We start from the raw sequence: 18,405 nt of genomic DNA, 5'->3' as shown, positions 1-18,405 counted from the left end.
GATTTGAAGCCAGCCTCAGCACACACGGTGCCATTTAAAGACATTATTCCTAAAAATTGCTATTGTCTGTGTGCTGGACCAGGTGGTAACCCTTGAAGTCACTCAAAAAAAAAAAAGTTTTTTCAAAATTGAATTACAGCAGGAGGATAACAAGCACTAGTGAGCAAAAAAAAAAAAAAAAAAAAAAGAACTTAGAAAAGATGAGTTAGTCAAGTCCCTAAGAAACAGCTGAGCTTAAGAAAAGAGCAAACAAGGGGAAGGAGGTGGCAACAAGAAGGAAAAGCAATATCTGAGCCTGATACAGCCTCTAGGGAGGACCCAAGCTTGGGAATTATGGACAGTCAGACATACGGGGAGCTGAGAGGGAAAAAAAAAGTGAATGACATCACGCAGGAAAGAGCAGGCTGTGTTAACTTGCATTGGTTCTCACTGTTTTGCAATCATTGCAGCTTTTTCAACCTAAACATCAGTAATGCCTCTATAGTCTTATTCTTGGTGGCATACTTCCAAAACCCCAGTGAGCACCTGAAACTGCAGATAGTCTTGATTTCTATGTACACTACATTTCTTCTTACACACACATACAGGGTTGAACTTACGAATTAGGTGCAGTAAGAGAGTAAGAATAGAGCAAGTGTCAGATCATGTTGTACTAGAAGTACCTCAGTACTCCTGCACGTTGAAACCAATATGAAATAAAATAACAATTAAACACAAGCACCACACTGCTGTAACAGTCTGTGTGGTAACCAAGAACTAAGTGACCAACAGATGGACAGCATACGCAGCATGGACATGCCAGTCAAATGAGCAACACATGCTCCTAGGGGCATGCAGTTGGATCACATAAGATTTTATCACATTATTCAAGACAGTGTGCAATTTAAAAGTTAGGAACTGCTTGTTTCTGGAATTTTCCTTTTCATATGTCAGGCCACAGTTGATGATGAAGAGTAACTGAAAACCATGGAAAGTGAAACCACAGATAAGGACGGGTACTGTACAATATATGTAGGGGAAGAGAACAAAACAAAAATACAATTAGCACAAGATGGGCCAATTGGCACAATTAGCACAAGATGTACACAAGAGGGGTCAAGAGCAAGAATCGACACAGGACAGAAAGAAGCTGCTTGGGTCTGCTCCCAGTCACCAATCACTCTCTGCTCCCCAAAGTCAATGCGTCTGGACTCACGAGACTTTGGTTTACCTATGCTTCTAAGCTTTTTTTAGAAGTGCAATCATACCCTTGTCCCTAGCTTTTTTTCTTAATATTTGGGTTTGTTGAAGTCTGTCCAGGTTTCTTGTTGTAAATATAGCTTGTTTGTTTTCATTGCATGATATTCTACGGGATGGATGCACGTTGATTAACCTGACCACTCTACAGCTGATGGACAGCTGGGCTGTTTCCAGTGGGGGGTGGGAGCATTCTCCGACATGCCTCTTGTGCACATGCCCATGCCCTTTTGTGCTAACACCAGGAGTGGCATTGCTTGGAAGAGGCTCAGCACCTGCTCTTCTTTATATGATCTAGCCAAATCATTTTCCACACTAGTCACATCACTTCCACAGCCACTGATGGGACAGGAGAACTCCAGTTGCTCCACATCCATGCCAGTATTTGTATTATCTGTCTTTCAAACTCTAGTTTTTCAGGTGGGTGTGTCGTGCTATCTCATCCTGGTTTGAGTTCGCATTTCCCCGATGACTCTTCCAGCTCTGCCATGTTAAAACACTTGTACCCATCTGTCTTGTGGCAAATCCCTGCTTAGCCACTCTTAGGCTCAGAATCAGTCTTTGCTGATTTCCTGCTATGAGTCAGCATTGGTAGGTGTTACATGGCTCCATGTGGTGATGAGATGGGTTCTTCCTGGAAGAGATGGTTTGTGGTCAGCACTGCTTGATAGCTCCGGATTTTAATCTCGTTGACACTGTGGCACATCAGCACATCATGGTAAAGGATTCTCCAGCAAGGGTCAGGGCCCTAAGAATGGGAACGGGGTTGAGTGTACTGAGAGAAAACCACACTCTCCAAACTTCACAGCTTGCAAAGACTCGATGACAGTTAAACAGTACAATCTATCAGCCATAAAAAGATTCATGAAAGAAGCCAGTATTGTGATGCATTGGACTAAGCTGCCTCCTAGACAACAGACTCCTATGTCAGAACACCAGTTCAAGTCTCAATTGCTCTGTTCTCAGGTCAACTCTCTGCTAAATGTGCCTGGAAAATCAGCAGAGGATGCTGCAAGTACTTGGGCCGCTGCCACCCACATGCAGAATGTGGGCATTCTGGCCTCTTGTTTTAGCTTGGACCAGGCCTAGCCATTGTGGCCATTTGGGGAATGAATCAGCAGATGAAAGATCTCTGTCTCTCTTTCTCTCTTCCCTCATTCTCTGTCATTCTGCCTTTCAAATATATGAATAAATATTTTCTTGAAAGTTTATGGAAAATGTATATTGTGAAAAAATATTATGCATGAATTTCAAAATGTTTTGCAACAAAATATATTTATATCTTAATTGTGTTTTCCACCTTCTTACTGATAACACTAGTCCTTACAAGAAAGGGCGAAGTGAACTTTGATAAGTGATGGTGTTGTGAAATAAAAATCTCCCAGAAGTATCTTGATCCATATGACTCAAAGAACAGGCTCTCAGAAATGTGATTGAACCTCTGATGACTTGATATGTTTCTGAAAGTTGAAGACAGGTTTACTTTGCTGCAAATCTCACCTGGAAAATTTGCACAGGGGTGGCAACAGGAGCCAAAGAGTGTTTTCTGCTTCCCTCCCCCGTCCCCCCCCCACCACCTTGCCAAAAATGTCACTCTGAATTAGCTTTCTGTGCATCTCAGCCAAGAGGTGGCACTAGCTGGTTCTTCCTTTTCTGCCTTCTGCACAGTTTGACTGCTAAAATCAACATCCCATCACAAACTCAGCTTAGAAGATTGAAATACCATAAATACGGAGAGATTGGCTAGGAAGGAGAATATGGAAAGAGCACTTGGAAGGGATAACGCATTAACGTGACAGACAATGCTTAGGTTAGCAGACACCCTGTTGAGCTTTACTAAGTTTAGGATCAAGGCCCATCTGAAATGCTGGGCTCCTTTCAAAGAAGCCAAAACCAAGGAAATGGGAGAGTGGCTCCAGGATATACTGGGGCTAGCAAGAGGTGTGAGGTCACCTTCAACAGAAGTCAACCGTTCCACAATCTCAGCTCGGGCTGCCCTGAAGCGTTGGAAGCTGCAGTCCTGGGGTGGCCCCAGTTCCCAGTGAACCTAATACAGCCAGAGTTTGGACTTCTTTATCACCCATTCGGATTGCGACACAGCACACCTGGTGGTGCATCTAGATGAATCAAGTTGACCTCACTTAGGGAACCAGTTCTTCTCATCTTTCCAGCTTGGGCTCCCTGTAGGCACGCTTTTACTTTATGTATTCACAGGAACTTGCAAATGCCTTCCTTGTTCAGCTGAAGAGCCCAGCGTGCTGGCATACACCCACCTGGACAGGAAATCTTCCTCTCTCCTTTTCCTTCCCTATGAAACAGAGATCCAAGAGAATGAATTTTGAGTCATAATTAAGATAGTGAGTTGACTCACAGGGATTATGAAAGATGCACAGTGGGGGAATGAAATGAATTCAAAGTCAATATTGAGCTGAAACCTTACATTGATTTTCTGAGATTTGAAATATTGGACAAGTCACTTAGGCTGTAAATATCTTGGTTTTTCTCACCTAAAAAATTCTCTTTGCTCTTCCACTGTCTGCTGAGTAAGAATGAAGCACTGCTCTCTCCAAGGACAAGAACATTGAAGGAACCATCCAAGAATCAGAATAGTCAGGCCTCCCAACCCCTGGACATAGGACATCCCAGCCTCCAGAATCCAGAGCTGACTTGTTTCTGTCCATCATGGGTTACCCAGCCTATGGTATTCTATTCTAACAGCGTAAAGAAACCAAGAGAGCTGGGTCTGCTTGCTACATCCACAGCCCGGCTCCTACAAGACAGCCCCTCCTCCACTTGCCTTCCCCTTGTGATCTCTGCCTACAGGAATTCCCCACTGTTTCAAGAGCCTGGGTTTCTCAGCATCCTTCTGACGCCTTGCACCTCACCTCTGTAAACAGACCCATTGTGGAGTCAACCTTAGTGAGCCTCAACAGATGATTGAAGAACATGCAGCTGATGTGGACACTTCAAAAAGTGTCCTGCATGATCTCACTCACTATGTGGAATCTGAAACAGTTGCTCTCAGAGAAACAGGAAGTGAAATAGTAGTTGGGGAAGAATTGATGAATGGAGTCTAGGAAGAGGTAGGTCAACAGGAACCACATGATAGTTAGACAGAAGGCACACATTCTGATGCTCTTGAAAGGACTACAGAACTTTAGTGGAAAAACAACTAAAAAGGCAAGTTTATTTTTGAACAAGTATTTTTAAATCCTGAACACAATTATTTTATCATGATGTATATTTTTCATGAAATTTTTGAAGCTTGCTAATATTATGAAGTAGGATAACTATAGTTAATAATTTGTTATGGATACCTGTTTATGTCCCAGATGTTCCATTTCCAATCTAACTACCTACTTATGGCTTGGAAAAACTGTGGAGGATGGCCCAAAGCCTTTGGACCCTGCACCTACTTGGGAGACCCAGAAGAAGCTCCTGGCTCCTGGCTTCAGATTGGCTCATCTCTAGCTGTTGTTGCAGCCACTTGGGGAGTGAAGTAGGAGACAAAAGTCCTTTCTCTTTGTAAATCTCCCTTTCAATACAAATAAGTGAAACTTGAAAAAAAATTTATATTCCCAAATAACTAAAAAGAGACTTTGAAGATTCTATCCATGAAGGAATGATAAGCATCAGGGTTAATTACCCTGATTTGATCATTATGCTGTGTATATAAGTATCAAAACATCACATTAGACTCTCCAAATATGTACAGTTATCATGTCAATCAAAACAGAAATAAAACAAACAACAAGAAGAAAACCTTTAGTTGAATTCTTTTGAAGGGAGAATTTGGTTTCCTACCAGCGTTCTGGTTAACACATACACTTTCTCTTCATAAGAGGGCATTACACTCAGTAACTTCTCCTCCCCCCCATACTACTCCCTCAGTAACTCCTCACTCTGCTTGTTATTTCTCAGAGTGAGGTCTTATAGTTTGTATCACAGATAGGAGCAAGAAGCACAAAGAGCTAAAGGGTTTCCCTTTTTTTGTTTTGTTTTTTAGTTTTTTTTTTAAGACGGTATTTATTTTAGTTTAGAGAGACATGGAGAGACAGAGAGACAGATCTTGTATCTGCTAGCCCACTTACCAAATGAAAGCAACAGCTGAGGACAAGCCAGGCTGAAACCGGAAGCCAGGAACTCAACCCTAAGTCCGCCTCCCCAACCACCAGGCTCCTCTCAACATCTATGAGAGCCACTGTTTTAGATTCCACACATGAATGAGAACATGCAAGTATTTATTTGTCTCCCTGGGCCTGGCATAGTTCAACTAAATGTTAAGTTGCCAAGCAGGGACTTACCCTGTGCCAAAAACCCTCCTTACATTTTTATTGCACTTAACCATTTCCCAACTGGCCTTCTTCAGGGGAACCAATGACAATCAAATACAGCTATACACAGAATAAATCTGCTTTGCAAGTGGCTAAGACACCTGCCTAGATAAATAATCACACACTTGCATGATCCTGAATCCAAAGACCATTCTTTCTTTCTCTATACCTCATATGATCATTCTGATCAGACTTGACTTCAAAATGTGACCAGCTTAAGTAGACTGTTTCCAAGTTTTCTCTTCCATTCCACCTCCCAAGATAGCCATGAGCCATGACTTTCATTTGAATACATTTTGATTTCAGTCAGGAGTTGGCAAGTTTTCCAAAAGACTCTGCCAAGTTTTCCTTTATTTACTGAATTTTACATTTTCCGTTGCTAGTTAGAACTTTCTCTTATGCCCACTCCTTCTGCCTCCCCCAGTAATTATCATTTGAAACTACATCAGCCAGGATCCAAGGGCCTCAAGAGATTAATTGTCCACCAAAGAGATCCCAACTTTGAGTAGAAATGTTCTGTGAGGTCTAAAATGAGATAAGCTGAAGGTGAAAAAGATTGGTAGGGAGGTGGTGAATTTGCAGTTGTGCAGAATAAAACCCAGAGGGTTTAGGGCACCTGAGAGCTTACAGGTGGGGGAAGGAAGCAGAGGAGATATTAAAGTAAATTTAGGAAATAACACAAAATGTGGCTCCTTCTGAGACCGCCCCAGAGAATTTCTATAGTAAAGAGTCCTGTTGAATGGCTGATGGCTCCTGCTTCCCCACCTCTCACATCTTGTTGAAAGTCAAGGAGTACTGTGGAAAACTCAAGGAATAAAAAGTAAAGAAACAGATTTCTAGCTTCTCCATCTCCCACATCCTGGGAAACATGGCCCTTGCCCAAAATCAGATGGCTGCTCTAGAAGGCTATAGCAGCAGGATTGGCAAATGCCAGGGATTCTGCAAATGTTTCTTGAATGATTAATCAATAGAATGGTATGAAAAGCACCATGAAGCACAAAGCCTAGAACACAGTAGAGAAGCAACAAACATTCTTATTGCCTCACACATGTTGTGTTATAATAACACACATTGTTATTCATGACATGTTTTCAGGTTCTCAGGTCAGAGATAATAGGAAAACTCTAAGTTGTTATTGGCTCTTTCCATAAGACTTAGGTTGTGTCCTCTGGTACTATCCACTTCCTGAAAGAGAATCTAATGACGGTGTCCCAATAAGACGATCTTTCATGGAAAGGCACTACAGACCAGAAAAACAAAGTTTGCTTTAGCATTCTTAAACAACGAGGGGGCATATTTCTGCATGAAAGAAATAACTGAGGTAAAAATATCTTGTCCACACAAGTATTCCAGTTGTGTGGTGCTACAAAGAAAGCCTAGTGGGCTATTTGGGAGTTTTCCTTCTTACCATCCTCATTACATTTGCACTAGCTTGTAGCAACAATATAAAATCAAGCAGAAGTTGAAGTTTATTAATTTCACTTTCGCTTCTATCTGGACTTATAACACAGAACTGATGCTTTCACAAGCCAGCAATTGTTAACATTATGTGGCTCGACTTCCTTAGAAGGAATGTATCTTGTCTTAAGAATTTCAAGTGTTTCCTAATTTAGTAATGTACTGGAGTGTGTGTCTCACTGACAACTACTAACTAATCGCCTTGAATCTCTTGAAAGATAACTGTTTTTCCTGCCCACATTAAGAAAGCATTGAAAATAGGGCGGTGTTTTTATCAAACGCTTTCTGTAATTCAAAGCACAGAAATAGATTGGCATTTTATATACGCATTGTCACATTAATGAAAGGTAAGGCCACCAAGGATTTAAAAGAGAGAAAGCTGGCATAATAAGTGAAGATACATTTATTTTCATTGTAGTCTTTGGAATTTATCCGACTTAAGGTAGCTAAGTGTGGCTGAAATAGCAGAAAGTCTGACTTAGACTAGCTAAAGGACAAAGAAAGCTACACAGCATCACACAGCACATATCAGCAAGATCAGAAGATCAGACCCTAGCATGGCTGTGTCAGTGGCCCAGGGAGGTTGGCAAAGGTTTGCCCTCTGACTTTCTGCTCTGCCAGAGGTCTGTTTTCTCCCAGGGACAATGAGAGGGCCACCAGCAAAGGCTAGAGGAATAGGGCTCATCCTCAACAGGGTCAATCCTGCAACCAAGGAATCTGAAGCCTTGCCTTCAATCTGGCTGGATCGATAAGCTCCACTCCTACATCACACCTTGAGGCTCCCAGACAGCGATTCCCGAAGTGTGGTCCCCTAGATTGACAGCTCAAGCTGCTTCAGACTTGAAAACCTGCTTGACACGTGGGCTCCCAGGGCTCCCCCTAAATCTGCTCAGAGATGCTACAAGTGGATTTTGGCAAGTCCCCCAGGTATTTGGAAGGTGAGGAAAGACGGTCTTAAACAAAACAGGATGCAATCCTTGGGGATGGGGAAGGAGCAGACACGTGGACCAAACCAAGTTCCCGTGAAAAAGGAGGAGGAAGTGAGTGCCTGTTGAGCTCCTGACATTGCTCACGTCTTGGGTTTTTCAAGAAAGGCACTGGCTGCCGATGTGCCGCCCTACAACATTTGCCAAAACTCAATGATCACTAAGAAATCTCCCTGAGAAGGCCAACGTCTTAGACAGTGAGGAGATAGCAACACACTGAAGCGCTGAGTTCCAGGGCCGCTGTTGTCGCTGATTGGCCCTGTGACCAGGAGACTTTCACTTCTGGAAAAAGAGTCTTTACAATCATAAACATGAAAACAGTTGTAGCCAGCTTATATGTGCCATGCACTGCCAAGGAGGTTGTCACTCGCTATGTAAGATTTAAAATATTCCCCAACCCGAATAAAGTGTATGGCTGCACCCAGTGGGTGGCCGAGAAAAGAGTTTGAGATTCAGCTCTGTTGGACCCCATAACCAGCCCAGCCACATACCACTCTGCCCTGCTCTCCCTGACCTCTGTCTAAATCTTGCCTCTGTCATTCATTTGGTCTCCTGTGGTTTATCTCATTCAGGAAAAAAGACTGATTAGCATAAGGAAAAAAATGTGGACTTTGAATTTCAGCTACCATTGGAATCTTGGCTTCGCCACTCTCTTGATCAATGATTTTAGGAAAGGTACTTAAATTTTCTTGAACGTTAATTTTAAACCTGTAGAACATGCATTTATAAGAATTAGAAGACGCAATGTCTGCATAAAGATTAAAGGAGTTAGTGTGCATAAAGGTGCTTAGAAGATGTGCAGGTTCCACATAGGAGTGCAGAGACTGTCCCCGTGCCATGCTGATGTAGACTCTCGGAGACAGACGGTGGTGAAGGCTCAAGTCACCAGATTCCTGCTGCCCAAGCAGGAGCCATAGATTCAGTTCCTGGTTCCCACCTTCAGCCTGGTCCAAGCCCCAGCTATCGGAGGCATTTGGAAATGTAACCACTGTTGATCTCTCCTGCTCTCCTTTCTCTCTCTCTCTCAAACAAATAAATAAACACAATTTTGAAGTGCTTGGCAGAGCGCCTGCACTATAATAAGCATTCAATAAGCATTCATTTCCTCCCCTGCCTATTGCCTCATGGGAAATATTATTTGCTAGTCGAGGGAGAAATATTTTGGAACATTTATTTATTCCCCAAAATAAATATTTCCATTCATGAATGACCTCATCAAATGCCAACAGCAATGGAAAAATTCTGTCTGTGACTTCTTCGTTAGACTTTTCTCAACACAGGAATATAGATAGGGGGCCAGTGCCATGGCATTGTAGCCTAAGCTTCTGCCTATAGGACCAACATCTCATATGGGCGCTGGCTCCAGTCCTGGCTGCTTCACTTCCTATCCAGCTTTCAGCTTGTGGTCTGGGAAAGCAGCAGAGGATGGTCCAAGTCCTTTAACCCCTGCACCCACTGGGAGACCTGGAAGAAGCTTCTGGTTCCTAGCCCCTGGCTTTGGATTGGCTCAGTCCTAACCACTGAGGTCATTCCAGCAGATGGAAAATTTTACTGTCTGTACCTCCTCCTTTCTGTGTTTCAAACAAAAATAAAACACATATATATTTTTTAAATGCAGAGAAACTCATCTAGACAAGGACAATCCTAGCTCCTATCATTGATCTCCTCACATCTCTCCTAGCCATGTCTTCTTAAGTGTTCTTTCAAGTGGAATTGCAAGGTCTACATTTGAATCTGAGAGAGCATTTAAAAATCCCAGAAGTATTCCCTAATTTGTGTCAGTTTCTGAGTAACACAGCTTGTGTAGGGTGAGAAGCCTGCTCTTTGCTTTCCTGGACACCTCTGCAGTAGAACCTGCATTCAATGGAGTCTCAGGAAAGCTATTTGCTCCAGGGCAAGAGATTCCGGGTCTCCCAAGAAAGAATGATGTGTCTCTAGAGCACCTGCTTGAGAAATAAAATAATTTTTTTATTGTATGAACCTAGAAGGGTATGATTTGTAAGAATGTCTCAATTCAAGCCCAGGAATCTTGAAGGACTGTGTCTGTGTCATCACATTATTTCTGTTGGTGAAAAGTTGTAAACATTTGTGTCAAGGAAAGTAAGATGCTCCCATGTTTGCTTTAAATCTTAACATTCTAGTTGGCTGTGGACTATTTCATTTTGTCATTGTGAAGAATAATAGACACTTTGGAGTCCATTTACAATAAATGGTGTCTGGAGTGATTTAATGTTTATACTTCGTTGCAACATTATTCAAGCAGAGTCGACTTTATGGTCTTGAGCTTTCCTGGGTCTTGACTAATACTCCTTGTAGTCAGATTTTGAAGCAAGTGTCTGACATCAGATAATTCATTCTGGGCACAATCTTCTAAAAGCACTTTTCTTATAAGCAAGAGGCAGTAACAGGCCATGAAGATGAATATATGCTATTTTGCCGGTTGATACAGAAAATGCAAAACCATAAAAGTTTGTTTTATGGTTTCTCTTTGCCTACATAATGCCAGCAAGGACTATGGTCGTGTTTCTTCTATGCTGACAAAGGAGAACATAAAATTGAGGAAAATATCCAAAACTAATGCTATGTATAATCATTATCAATAATTCAACTCTATAACTGGGTCAAATCTGCCTATATATTTTTAAAATGCATTTACTATAAATGCATACTTACATAACATGCAATTATTCTAACGCTGCTGCATGGACATAAGTTTTTAGTGACTAGCACCCTGAGCTGCATTCACAATCAAAGATCCTCAGACCCTACAATGTGAAACTTAGGCACCAGTATTTGCTTAAAGCTCCCAAGTTCAGGCACTGTGCAGGTTGAATTGAGATTTACTCATCCAGAAGATTCTACCAGCCACATTCAAACACATAGATTTTCATCTTCATTGGAAATCATTACTACTAGTATTGAACTACACACAAGTTCAAGGGTTTGCCATTTGCTGCCTGCCTGCTCTCTCTCCCCGCGAGCTCTCTTTTTAACTTCCCCATGTGCAGAAAAGTCTAAAACAGGGTTGTGCGCGCACGTGTGTGTGTGTGTGTGTGTGTGTGTATGTTAGCAAAGCTCTTTGTTCTCCTTCCAAATGATGTTGCCTTTAGAGTAAACAAATGACTTGAACTGAGCAGAACTGACAGAGCTGAAGTAGAATGGGGACAGTCTCTTGCCCTCTCCTGACCTCTTGTCCCTTCTCCATCATTGCCAAAACCAAGTCTTCCCAGAACACCACTGTGAAATTTCCCAAACCTGGAGCAGCTCATCATTTCCCTGTCTGCCAAGAGGAGGCTGATTTTCCAAGCAACAAAAAGATCCCCCGGAACAATCCCCTGAACTCCTGCAACCAGTAATCCCTCCCAGGAGATCCTGGATCCACCTCCACTAGTCCATTGCTGCACTATGAAACATCACTCACTACAGACATCTACAAGATTGTCTTGCAGTTCTTGCAGTGAATAATCCTGAGCAGAACCTTTTCTTTCTTTCCAAAAATATTTATTTTTGTTTGAAAAACAGATTTACAAATAGAGAAGGAAAAAGAGAGGGAGAAATATAGAGATTTTCCATCTGCTGATTCATTCCCCAAATGGCCTCAAAGGAGCCAGGAACTCCCACATGGGTGCAAGGGTCATCTCCTGCTGCTTTCCCAGACACATCAGCAGGGAACTGAATCAGAAGTGGCGCAGTGGGGACTCAAACCAGTGCCAAAATGGGATGCTGGCACCAGTGAGAGAGATCCAACCTACTACACCATGGTATCACACCGAGCAGAGCACTTTCTAGGGGCCAGAAGAATGAAGCCAACTACCCAGTGTGCTGTCCTAACCTCAGGCTGTCTCCCTGTCTCCGCTGAAGGCTTGGGTCAAGAATTAATTTCATCACACAGATGGGAACTTGAGTGAGATGCTAGTTACCAGCATGGAGTGTGGTAGTTGCCTTGTATCCTATGCAAATAAATTTTTCTGCAAGTTTGAAAAGCAGTGGTTAGCCTTGTTGGTTTACAGGTCAGTGAACTGATGCTTTGAGAAACCAGCCAGTTTGAATAAGATCACAACAAATGGACATGAGATTCTTCCCTATATTTTACTGAGTTATGAAACCACAAGCCTTCCTTTTATGTTAGTTTGTCCTTGTGGAGAGGAATGGACGTGCAAGGCAAAGAATGAGCAGTTTGGGGGGAATACACTTGGGTGAGACTAGGCCTGCATTATTTGGGATTTGCAGGAAATAGAAGCCCTCACTTCCGGGGAGTCAGGAAAGCAGACAAAGGAGAGACAGTTTCCTGCCTTCAAACACTGAAACACCATTAGCTGGACTCTAATCACACAGGCTTTGAGTGTGATGTTGGCTAGGAACCAAATAAACATAGTTCTTCATATATATTTTTTCATTGTGTGACATTTCAATCTGCTAGATCCACATTCACATTCTTTGACTTGTCTTTGATGCAAGTAGCAAAGGAAGCCTAACAAATGCCATTTGTCAAGGCCAGAATTGTGGGTCAGTGAGGCAAAGCACCATCTGTGATGCCAGCATCTATTTCCTGCTAATACCTCTGGGAAAACAGTAGGTGGTAGCCCAGGTGCTTGAGTCTCTGCCACCCACACAGGAGATTCAGATGGTGTTCAGTGCTTCTGGTTTCAACCTATCCCAGCCCTGGTGGTTATGGCTGCTTGGAAAGTGAACCAGTGGACTGAAGACTGATCTGTCTCTCTCCACCTCTCTCTCTTGATTTCGCAGCATCCAGCTCTATGCCTGGCTATTACAGGCATTGGAGGAGTGAACAAGTGGATGGGAGCTATCTGTTTCTATTTCTCAGTGTTTAAATACACAAAAACCAATTTTTACAAATTTTCAAATAAAAAAGGATGTGAAGGAAATTACGAACACTGACTTGCTAATATGATGATGTTACAGATTTTATTGCCTACTTCTTTGGATGGTTAGCTTTTATTAGAATATTTATCTGTTTTAAAAAGATTTATTTTTATTTCAAAAGACAGAGTCATACACAGGGAGAGAGAGCTTCCATATACTGGTTCATTCCCCAAATGGCCACAACACTCGGAACTGGATCAGTCCAAAGCCAGGAGCCAGGAGCTTCTCCTGAGTCTCCCAAGTGGGTGTAGCAGCCCTAGCACTTGGACCACTCTCTGTTGCTTTCCCTTTCCCAGGCCATTAACAGGGAGCTGAACTGGAAGTAAAGTGGCTGTGATTTGAATCAATGCTTTAGGGGGAGGCTTAACTTAGTATGTGACAGTGCCATTCCCTGAATATTTTTCTTTTAAGGTTACTTACAAAAATATTTACAAATTAAATGACATATACCTGGCGCTATGGCTCAGTGGCTAAATCCTCACCTTGCACACATTAGGATCCCATAAAGCACTGGTTCAAGTCCTGGCTGCTCCACTTCTCATCCAGTTCCCTGCCTGTGGTCTGGGAAAGCAGTAGAGGATGGCCCAAAGCCTTAGAACCCTGTACCCATGTGGAAGATCCCAAGAACGCTCCTGGCTCCTGGCTTTGGATCATCTCAGCTCTGGGATGCACTGAAATTTCAAGTGCTTTGCAGCCAAATATAAATAGTTCTCTTTACTAACTAGTTAGGGGAACTAGGGCAAAATGATTAAGTTTATAGAACTCCTAACTGTTCATCTTTAAAATGATGAAGCTAACTTATTTCTGATGGAAATATTCAAGAATAAAATAAATACATATTTCAAAGCACTTAGCACAGTGTCTGATGTAAGGTAAATAGCATCTGTTTTACCATTGAAGAAGTATTGAAGATGTAGGCATTTTAAACAAACTTGGAACAAAGTGTCTGGAGATTTCGGTTTCCACTGAAATTCATTGTCAGAATGAATTAAATTAATAAAGAGGAAGAGTTGGTATCCTTTCAAAGAGAGTGTAAGGTTAGAACTCATCTTCCTAGGCAACACAACAATCATTTAAAACAAAAAAGCAAACCACTTGCTATTTTTCTCATTTCTAAGGTAACCATTCTATCACTTGTGAGATGGTTCAGCTTAAGCTGGACAAAGTGTACAAGGTCTCAGATTGCATTCCCTTTCAGTATTTGGATGAAAAGTAACAACGAAATATATCCATGGCTGGGTCAGAGAAGAATACAACCCAGAATGTTATTGGCATTTGTTTCTCTTTAGATGTGTACTACTTGTTAAGTCTGTTGTATGAAAAATGGATTTGGGGGGTTGACATTGTGGTACAGTGAATTAAGTTGCTGACTGAAAAATTGGCACCCCCGTGGGTGTTGATTCGAGTCCTGATTGCTCCACTTCCAATCCAGCTCCCTGCTAACACGTCTGGGAAAACAACAGAAGACAGCCCCTGGATTCACATGGAAGACCTAGATGAAGCTCCTAGCTCCTGGCTTTGCTTGGCCCAAGCCTGGCCTTTGCAGTCATTTTGGAAGTGAACCAAAAGATTAAAAAAACAAAACAAGACAAAACAAAACACCTCTCTCTTTCTATCTCACACACACACTCTCTCTCTTTTCCTCCCTCCCTTCATCTCCCCTCATCCTGTAACTCTGCCTTTCAGATAAATAAATATTTTTTAAATGGATCTTAATGGACAAATGTCTTTGGAATCTAATCTTTCTTCTGCAATGATGTACCTAGCTTAGTTCCATGGTGTCATCATTCAGTTCCCCAAACCAGAGCTCTTGTAGATATATTCAACTCCCTTATCTTGCTCAGTAGTCTTCTCACACACTTTCAATTGATGAGCAAAACTGAGTTTCACCACTCAAATGCCTCTTGAAAATGTCCCTTAATCTATACCTTCGTGATTACTCTCTCAGGTCAAACCACTGGTATTCCACACTTCACTATCTGCAACAGTCACCCCAACTGATGTCTCTATCTCTGCCTTCTTTGATACATATTCCAGAATGCCGGCAAGACGGCCATTTTAGCACACTAATCTGATCACATCATTACCCTGAGTAAAACGTAGCAAGCGGTAGCTCTTAACTGTCAACAGAGGAAGTTTCAGCGCCTTCACACTGCATGGAATGCTCACAAGTTCCCTTCTGCCCTTTTGTAACTGCGTTTCCTTTCCAACTCTGCGTTCTCAGGCACCTTGCCCCTTGCTGTCCGGCCAGAGCAGGCAATCTATCATTTTTCCCAGGTGCTGTGTTCTCTTCTGTCACTGTGTTTTTGCATATGTGATTCCCTCTGCCTTATAAGATGACCATGCAATGGTCATTCCCTGCTTGCTGGCAGACCTGGCTTACACAGCGAAGATCAGCTTCTGTGAAATTTACCTCTCATAAGAGTGACTCAAGACCAGCTGATGGAGTGAGACCCTCATCTTCTGAGCAGCTTGCATATTCATTCCTATACTTCTACTTAAAAAGCAGGGAGCAGGCCTTTAACCTAGCTGTTGAGAAATCAGCTGCCCTTCCACATTGGAGTGCTTACGTTCTCAGCTCTGCCTCCTGATTCCAAATTCCCACCAATGCAGAATCTGGGAGTCAGTAATGAGAACTCAAGTTATTGGGTTTCTGCCACCCACGTGGGAGGCTTGGATTGAGTTCCCCACTCCCCGCACTGGCTAGACTCAGCCTTGAGACAATGAAGGTATTTCAAAGTGAAGCAGCAAATAAGAGCATTCTCTCTCTCTCTCTCTCCCTCCTTCCCTCTCTCTCTCTCTCTCACATATAACTTTCAGAAAAGTCATATCACAGTTGACAGTAATTTCTGGATGTATAAACACATACTCCCCTACTAGACCATTAATTCTCATGAGGAACAAAACCTATGACTCATTTGTCTTACCTGCTATCTGGCACAAAGTAGGTGTGCAAGAATATGTGTAGAGGCTGGCATTGTGGCACGGGGAGTAAAATCACCTCCTGTGAAACTGGCATCCTATATGGGCACCTGTTCAAATCCCAGATATTCCACTTCCCATTCAGCTCCCTGTTAATGTGCCCAGGAAGTAGCAGAAGATGGCCTGAGTGCTTGGATCCCTATATCCATGTAGGAAACTTGGGTGAAACTCCTTTGTTTTAACCTGTCACAGCCTTGACCATTGTTTTTGTTTGTTTGTTTGTTTGTTTTAAAGATTTATTTTTATTGGAAATTCACATTTACAGAAAGGAGAGATAGAAAGAAGATCTTCCATTCACTGGTTCACTGCCCAAATGGCCCCAGGGCTGGAACTGAACCAATCCGAAGCCAGAAGCCTGGAGCTTCTTCTGGGTCTCCCACATGAGTGCAGGGTCCCAAGGCATTGGGCCATCCTCTACTGCTTTCCCAGGCCACAAGCAGGGAGCTGGAAGAAAAGTGGAGCAGCCAGGATACAAACCAGGGCCCATATGGGATTCCTGTGCTTGTTAAGGTGAAATTTTAGCCATAAGCCATCATGCCGGGCCCTCTCTAGAAGCTTTATACTTTTCATTACCACACTTTGGTCTATGGTCTATTTCTAATTATATTTTTAATGTAGTCTGGGATATGATTCAAGGATCATGTTTCTTGCACATGGGTATTCAGTTGTCCCAGTAGCTTTGTTTAAAGTTTCTGCTTTCTCTGTTGAATTATCTTAGCACGTTTGCTAAAAATCAGTTGACAAGATAGATGTTGTTTTGTCTTGCTGCTATCGTAGGGGTTAGCTACCTTTTCATGCAAAGGGACAGATAAAGATTTCAGGCTTTGCAAGCCATATGGCTTCTGTCACAGTTACTCAACTCTGCTATCAAAGCAGAGCAGCAATCATGGTTGATATGCAATCAAATGAGTGTGGCTGGATTGCAGCAAGACTTCATTTACAGAAGCAGACAGCAGGCCAGATTAGTCCTACGGAACATAGTTTGGCCACTTTTGCTCCATTCATCTGTGTTTATCTACTGGAGCTTGTAAGTTTTGAAGTCACGTAGTAATATGGTCTTCCAAGTTCTCTCACTTATTTTTCATGATTGTTTTGACTATTCCTGTATTTTAGCCTCCTTTTGTAGCATTGTGTTAATTATCCTTTGTTTTTCCATGTAAATTTGGAATATCCTTTGGGGGATTTCTATAATAGGAAAAGTCTGCTGAAATTTTTACTGGGAATGTACTGAATCCATAATCAATTAGAAAGAACTTGGCACTGTAACAGTACTGAGCCTTCCAAACCATGGACACGGTTAACTTCTTTCTCTGGAGAAATCTTGACTCTGTGATCAATGCCTTATAGTTCCCAGCATACAAAACTTACTCATTAATGTTTTCAGTGGCATTTTTATAACAGGATTTTGTTGTTTTCATTTTCAACCATTCATCGCTAACTCACTGAAACATAATTCAGTTTTGTGTAGTGAGCCGGTAACTTGTAAACTTGCTCAACTCTCATAATAATTTCTAAAGCTGTTTTGTAGATTCTTTGAGATTCCCTGATCAGAAAATCGCATCCTCTGTCAAAAGACACTTTGATTTCTCTTTTTACACCTATTTGTTGTTTTTGCTTCTCTACCCTTATTGCATTGTCTGTGGTCTCTGGTAAGGTGAGAACAGTAATTTAAAAAACAGACCAGTCTTCCTTGCTCCTGGCCTTAAGGGAAAGCAATCTTCTACTGACCTCCTGGCTAAGTGCAATAAGAAGACACCTGTTCCTCCTCAGCAAGACAGCCATTCCTCATCAAGAAGAGTACCTTCACTGCACACCCAATGCACTGCTATCTAGGATTGGGGCTTCCCAGACTCCAGAACTGAGGGAAATAAAGGCCTGTTGATTAAATCACTCTGTCTATAGTATTTGGCTAGCAAAGCACTAAATATGATGCTAGCCATACATTGTTCATTACCATCCTTTATTAAGTGGAGGAAATTTCTTTCTATTTCTATTCTGCTTAGAATTTTTTATCCTGAGCGTATACTGAATTTTGCTGAATGCTTTCTCCACATCTATTGAGGTGATCAGATGTTTTTCTTTAGCCTAATATAGAATATGACAATGATTCAGAGTCAAGTGATCCATCTTACCTTGAAATAAACCCCATTTGTTTGTGAGCCATGATCCTTTTTATTTATGTGAGTATCTCAAAAAGTCTGTGAGAAATGGAATTCTAAAAACACAAGTTTATTTGGGTGCAAAAAAATTTGAGTCCATGTTCAATTATTTTTTGGTGATATGTTTTTCCATAAGCCTTTTGAAGTCCTTTCAAATGCCTATATCTGATTTTCTGATACTTTGTTGAGAATTTTTGAGTTATATCTTTGCAGAATATTTGTCTATAGCTTTCTGTTCTTGAAGTGGTTTTGTTTGGTTTCAATATTAAACTAACCTTGGCATCATAAAATGAGTTTCCTTTGCCATTCTTCTTAGCCCAACTTAAACAGCTTTTCACCCCACACTTCTTGAGCATTCAAAACTAA

Source organism: Ochotona curzoniae, unplaced genomic scaffold (genome assembly GCF_017591425.1).
Source record: "Ochotona curzoniae isolate NIBS_2020 unplaced genomic scaffold, NIBS_Ocur_1.0 scaffold_3835, whole genome shotgun sequence".
In the NCBI taxonomy this organism is placed as follows: Eukaryota; Metazoa; Chordata; class Mammalia; order Lagomorpha; family Ochotonidae; genus Ochotona; species Ochotona curzoniae.
Note: the sequence above shows the minus strand (reverse complement) of the source record.